Consider the following 7,428-nt stretch of genomic DNA (forward strand, 5'->3'; position numbering starts at 1 on the left):
CCACAGTTCATAAGGTGTCGTCTCAACAAATTTAGATGGTGCCCTATTTAACGTGAATGCAGCCGTCTCTAAAGCATAACCCCAAAACGATAGCGCTAAATCAGTAAGAGACATCATAGATCGCACCATATCTAATAAAGTGCGGTTACGACGTTCGGACACACCATTACGTTGTGGTGTTCCGGGTGGCGTGAGTTGCGAAACTATTCCGCATTGTTTCAAATGAAGACCAAACTCGTAACTCAAATATTCTCCTCCACGATTAGATTGCAGAAACTTTATTTTCTTGTTACGATGATTTTCTACTTCACTCTGAAATTCTTTGAACTTTTCAAATGTTTCAGACTTGTGTTTCATCAAGTAGATATACCCATATCTGCTCAAATCATCTATGAAGGTCAGAAAATAACGATACCCACCGCGAGCCTCAACACTCATTGGATCGCATACATCAGTATGTATTATTTTCAATAAGTTAGTTTCTCACTCCATTGTTCCAGAGAACGGAGTCTTAGTCATCTTGCCCATGAGGCATGGTTCACAAGCATCAAGTGATTCATAATCAAGTGATTCCAAAAGCCCATCAGCATTGAGTTTCTTCATGCGCTTTACACCAATATGACCTAAACGGCAGTGCCACAAATAAATTGCACTATTATTATTAACTTTGCATTTTTTGGCTTCAATAGTATGAATATGTGTATCACTACGATCGAGATTCAATAAACCATTTATATTGAGTGTATGACCATAGAAGGTTTTATTCATGTAAATAGAACAACAATTATTCTTTGACTTAAATGAATAACCGTATTGCAATAAACATGATCCAATCATATTCATGCTCAACGCAAACACCAAATAACATTTATTTTAGGTTCAACACTAATCCCGAAGGTAAAGGGAGTGTGCGATGGTGATCTTATCAACCTTGGAATTACTTCCAACACACATCGTCACTTCGCCCTCAACTAGTTTCTGTTCACTTTGCAACTCCCGTTTCGAGTTACTACTCTTTAGCAACTGAACCAGTATCAAATACCGAGGGGTTGCTATAAACACTAGTAAAGTACACATCAATAACATGTATATCAAATATACCTTTGTTCACTTTGCCATCCTTCTTATCCGCCAAATGTTTGGGGTAGTTCCGATTCCAGTGACCATTCCCTTTGCAGTAGAAGCACTTAGTTTCAGGTTTAGGTCTAGCTTTGGGCTTCTTCATGGGAGTGACAACTTGCTTGCCATTCTTCTTGAAGTTCCCTTTCTTTTCCTTTGCCCTTTTCTTGAAACTAGTGGTCTTGTTAACCATCAACAATTGATGCTCTTTCTTGATTTCTACCTTCGCCGATTTCAGTATCGTGAAGAGCTCGGGAATCGTTTTTGTCATCTCTTGCATATTATAGTTCATCACAAAGTTCTAGTAACTTGGTGATAGTGACTAGAGAAATTTGTCAATTGCTATCTTATCTGGAAGATTAACTCCCACTTGATTCAAGCAACTAGTCGTCAACCCGTGCACTTGCACGGGCTAGCATTGTTGAATAAGTATATCGTGATGATTCATATACTATTTCAAAATAACACGTTATATTAGACCATTACATCTAAGCAAAGGAATGGAAAATATAAGAAAATTACTTAGATCCTCCAAAATGTTTGCAGCTATGAAGAGGAATGGCCAATATCAACAATTGATTATCAAAATATATAGTGCACTTCGGTAGAAACTTACTAATATTCTCTAAAGGGGTCCGGGCAAATACAATAGATGAAACTATGTACTTATGATTAGGTTTTAAGTCACATGTGCTTTTACAATGGAACTTCTTAATTCTAACATTCTAATATTGATAGTTTTATTTCTTTGATCCAGTACTCAACTTGACACGTGACAACCTATAAAAGGTCATGTTTGACCAAGTGTTTACACAAAAATATGAAGATAAACAATATCAATATATTCATCAGTAGATATATTTTCATAATATATTTATTCAATATTGTAGTTGTTTATATTTTCATGGAGTAATTTTAACATGCTCCCTCATATCCCCTCTTTTCACATGGGAGGTAAGAAGGTAAAAGTAAATCAGACCACTACATAATCAAATCAATGGTTCGGATCTAGTATGTACTCTTATCTCTCGTGTCAAAAGGGGAGGTAAGAGGGACCATGCTAAAATTTTCTATTTTCATAAAATACTTGGTCAAACATCAAAACAGTTGACTTTTAAATGAGTTCATATGCTATCTTTTGAGACCGAGGGAGGATGTAGAAATAGAGACCCATGCATGCATGCTTCAATTTCAATCATATGTAATGTGAGCCGATTTTCATAATATTTGAGTGACATAGTAGGCATATGAAACAACCATCCATGATCTACTACTGAATGGTCCATGAGCCACATGTTCCCAAATATAAATTTGCAAGTTGTTATATTTAAATGACAAAACGGGAATACAAAACAACAATACACCATCCAGTATTGAACTGGCCAAGATCCCTAATATAAATTTGGAAGTTGTTAATAATATATGTATATTAATATCATATACCTTGTTTCTTCTGAATCTGCTTTATTGCATGAAAATGCTATAGAATTTAATATTTGCAAGCATGAGGTAGCATGTGCCAGCTTAAAATACATGATCTGAAACATGACTCAGATATGAGAACGCCATATAGGTTCCACTTCTAATCAATTAATCCATTTAGATCACTTAACAAATGATCAACCACATCGATTATTATGGAGGGAAAGAGAAAGATCTGATGGACAACGTGGTTGTCTTTAATAAGCACGAAAAGAAAAGATACCATCAGATCTTAGGTAACCATCTCCTTATCCCACGAGCAGGCCTTTGCTCCTTCCTCCCGTATGTTCAGGAAGCTCTCCTAGATCGCTACTTCTGTTGCAAGCTATCGAGAAGCCAAGGTTCTAGGGTTTTGGATATCCTCGCTTAGCTAGCATCTGTGCCTCACGATCTGCCGCCAGATCCTCCTTGCAGGGGCGCTTTTGACACCACACGTGTTTATGCCATCACCGGTGGACGGCACCTTCTCTTCTATGTATGGATTATGCCTCTAGCCATACAGCGCCCGGCCTCCTAAAAGACATTGCTTCATCCGGAGAAGACCATCTGTAGAAAAATATTCGACATAGTGTGAGGTATGCAGTAACTGCCTGAAATATGCCAATCGCAATAATCATCCATAAATAACTACGTACATAATTTGTAAATATCTTGATGGTGACTGGTTACATGAGGTTTGTGCTACTATTTCCCCGCAAGCGGCCATGATGAATCTCCATGTATGTAGGAAACAAATTTGTATTGAAACTGTCAAGGAAACATATAGGGGCATCAATGTATTAGATATAAATTTATGTAATTATAAGTTCGATTTTCATGAACTACTCCCTCCGTTCCAAAATAAGCGACTCAAGCCACCGAACCATCAGATCTCTGTAAGGCAGCAGTCAATGGAAGCTGCAGAAACCAATACATCTATAAGAAAAGTAGCATCTAAATGTATCATATAAAGGAATTGAGAAGAGCTCTTGTGAGAGAAAATGTCTGCATCATGGCCACAAACATGATTGGTCACAGTCAGTGGAGTTAATCTATTAGAGGAGCTTGTGTGTAGATATAGGACAGTAGATGGATACCTATAGAGTGTTACGATGGAAGCCTCGGGCTGGTAATGTGGAAATGGATGGTTCAGTCACAACGACATCTGTACATGTCATTTACATACAGAAAACAATATAGTGGTTACATGTATGTAGTAGTAACAGACTAAATTTAATCATGTTGTACGGTAGAAATCTGCAGAGTATTATTGTCATAGTGCTACATTATTTCAGCTTGGTATTGAACTGAAAGATCATTCAGTAACTTCTTTGGAACCCAAGCTAAAAGTTCAGGTCGCCTAGCCTTCTTCAGAGAAATAGCCCAATATAGGTTCCATATTAGTCATCAGTTTAGGTTCTGGATTAATCCACTATGCAAGAGGACATATAAAAGATGTACTGGATAATTTCAAATAAGTATACTTGAGTTTTGTAAGTATTGCAAGAAAACAATGTAGAATCAGTCCAAAAACAAACATAAGAGCATGTGCATCGCACAGAGAAACAACGGATATATAGATTGGTTTTCCCCAAAAAAATATGATTTAATTATGTGGAAATAGGAAGAGGCATTCAGAGAGTTGAAACCTATGGAGAGAGGCGAATAGATTCCATACCTACATAAACCAAAATTGTGATCAATAAAGCGACCATCCTGAAATTGGATGTCGATAAAATCACTTGAAAATTTTAGATGAGGATTATACATCATATTTGCAATCTACTTAATTACAAATAGTATGGAGTGCTTAAGTTTGGTCACATGATAGTTTTTACGGTTCCTAGTCTGGAATACTGTCTTCAGAAGTAGATATAGTGCCATGCATGTACTCTAAGCATTCAGCTGCGCACAGTGGAACACATTAATCTGCTAATTTCGTAAAAACATAGTTAGCTGACAATATTGGATGATTATCAATGCACATAGCTCCCCATATCAAATACTGAATTCACTAAATGGGCATGCTGATATCGTAGCTAAAAATATGTTAACAAAGCTAGCATCTCTAAAATCTGAACACTGTAATTGCAGAGAAAAGGTCATGCATAACAATCCTATGAAATATGAATTTAATGATTATAATTGCCGGAAATTTTGGGATGATCAATGTTTAATACTACAAAAACATACATCTGGATCCTCTTTCGAGTACAATAAATGTACGTCTTGTGTGCATGTACTTGTATAACTAAAGACGCCATACATTTAGTTTAATTTTTGCATGGGCAACAGTTTTAGAATCTTACTACTGATCTACCAATGAAAGATTATGCACTGTATTAGAAATAATTTTGAGAAATTTGTTAAGTTTGTAGATGCAGTTTAAAAAAAACTTACTGCATGGGTGCCACTTTAGGCGATGCCGAGCTCCTAGCTGTTTCTCCTCCACTCCACAAAACATATAATCTTATAAAGAGAAGAGAAGTGTTGAAAGATAGACATGGAAAAGCTAGTTTTTCTTGATAAAACGTTAGTTTAATTTTTGCATGGGCAACAGTTTTAGAATCTTACTACTGATCTACCAAAAGATTATGCACTGTATTAATTTTGAGAAATTTGTTAAGTTTGTAAAACTTAAATGTAAGCATCCCGCTTTTAAGACTGAAAGAAAGAATTGTATAATATATATACCATGGTACCATGCAGATAATCTAACAATTAGCGTTTACTCAGAGGAAATAACATAAAAAATCAAAAATCTCTCCATAGGAACGGTCAACTAACTGTTTTGACTAACAAAACGGGTAGCATTGGAAGACATCCGCGTAAAGCTTCTTATAAACAATGTACGTAAACGGGCTCATGGCTGGTTGATGTAGATGCAGTTTAACAAAAACTTACTGCATGCGTGCCACTTAGGCAATGCCGAGCTCCTAGCTGGTTCTCCTCCACTCCCCAAAACATGTAATCTGATAAAGAGAAGTGCTGAAACATAGACATGGAAAAAGCTAGTTTTTCTTGATAAAACGTTATGGATCAAGCCGACTTCTTAGGTCTAGGTCAGGAGATGAACTTGAATAGAGTTTGGAGTGTGAGTCAGGTAGTCGCATGCGCCAGCCAAGATGGAGCGGCGGCCTCAATCAAGATTAAAGGAACATGGTCGCCGACAGCCTCGTAGGTTCTTGCACCGGTGAAGGTAATATACCCCGAGTTGCACTGGTTGCACATCACTGGCAGAGCGGCAGCAACGGCACGATGGCGCAAGTTGGATTGATTCCTTCCTGACGCGCTAGCACGTAGTTCCTCGATGAGATGCACACGTAGAAAGCATGATCAATTGAGCCGAAGCCTGAAGGTCCTGAACATGCACGTACACATCCTTCAGATCTAACCTGCACTTGAACTCTTAAATAATTCCATTAGATCGTGGCGAGAAAAGAGCAAGAACGCTGGCTCGATTGCCCTCAACATCCGGGATACAGCCTCCTGATCGAACGTGCACTTCAAATCGACCAAAAACCAAAACAAAAAATCTCATTAGATTGTGGGAGAGAAAAGAGGCGTTGGAGGAAAGCTGACTCGATTGACCTGTAGATGCACGTATACAGTATCCTTATTCCTAATAGATTGTCCACTTCAACTCTAACAAAAAAAATCGATTACATTAGAATAGGCCATGGAGAGTCGGGGGAGTAGCGAGACGAAGGAGACGGAGGAGGAGCACGAGCCAATGGGCAGAAGAGGTTCGGGGAGAGATGGAGAGAGGGAGACGGCCTCTTCCTTTGCATCTAATCTGTAGGTTTTCTTGTCGTTGAAGTACAATACGTATGTATGCCTTTATATTTTAGATCGCTACCTAGGAGCCGTGAATGAAGCTGACTCTCTTGACCGGATGCAATGCAAAACAGATTTGGGTGAGGGTTTTTTTTTTCTCCCAGCAAGATTAACATAAATCATAGATCGATAGATCTACACCGTAATAATTTGGTCCCATCAGAGATTAACGGCTCCTAATTTCTAATTAACGTGGTAATTTTTAGGGAGTCTATAATTAGTATAGGTAGGTATAGGTATAGAGGTATAGATAGATAGATAGATATAGATAGATAGATAGATTGTAGTACCCAGACAATCTGAGCACATGCTCACTGGTTGAGCTATTCTTCTCCATCTTGTAGGCAAAATACTGTCAGAGGTCTCATACCTCTCGACACGGGCATGAGTATGAAATACCAATTTCAACTCTTGGAACATCTTATATGCTCCGTAGCGTTTAAAACATTTTTGAAGTCCCGGTTCTAAGCCATAAAGCATGGTGCACTAAACTATTAAGTAGTCATCATACCGAGCTTGTCAAATGTTCATAACGTCTGCAACTGCTCCTGCAATAGGTCTGTCACCTAGCGGTGCATCAAGGACATAATTCTTCTGTGCAGCAATGAGGATAATTCTCAGATCACGGACCAAGTCCGCATCATTGCTACTATCATCTTTCAACTTATTTTTCTCTAGAAACATATCAAAAATAAACGGGGAGCTACATCGCGAGCTATTGATCTACAACATAGTTATGCAAATACTATCAGGACTAAGTTCATGATAAATTAAAGTTCAATTAATCATATTACTTAAGAACTCCCACTTAGATAGACATCCCTCTAGTCATCTAAATGATCACGTGATCCATATCAACTAAACCAGGTCTGATCATCACGTGAGATGGAGTAGTTTTCAATGGTGAACATCACTATGTTGATCATATCTACTATATGATTCACGCTCGACCTTTTGGTCTCAGTGTTCCGAGGCCATATCTGCATATGCTAGGCTCGTCAAGTTTAACCC

At 38.0% G+C, this 7,428-nt stretch overlaps 1 long non-coding RNA gene across 2 annotated transcripts; it reads right to left on the minus strand.

The window, feature by feature from the left end:
- Positions 1–2,636: 2,636 nt before the first annotated feature.
- On the minus strand, positions 2,637–6,381 carry LOC123074140 (uncharacterized). 2 transcript variants are annotated; one of them, XR_006435876.1, is made up of 4 exons: positions 5,485–6,381; positions 3,678–5,049; positions 3,237–3,498; positions 2,637–3,147 (listed from the first exon to the last, which is right to left on the minus strand). It is a non-coding gene; the product is annotated as an uncharacterized lncRNA (long non-coding RNA). The 2 variants fall into 2 exon arrangements; XR_006435875.1 differs by having other exon boundaries at positions 3,678–6,381.
- Between the last annotated feature and the right edge of the window lie 1,047 nt (positions 6,382–7,428).

This window comes from Triticum aestivum, chromosome 3D (assembly GCF_018294505.1).
Source record: "Triticum aestivum cultivar Chinese Spring chromosome 3D, IWGSC CS RefSeq v2.1, whole genome shotgun sequence".
Lineage (NCBI taxonomy): Eukaryota > Viridiplantae > Streptophyta > Magnoliopsida > Poales > Poaceae > Triticum > Triticum aestivum.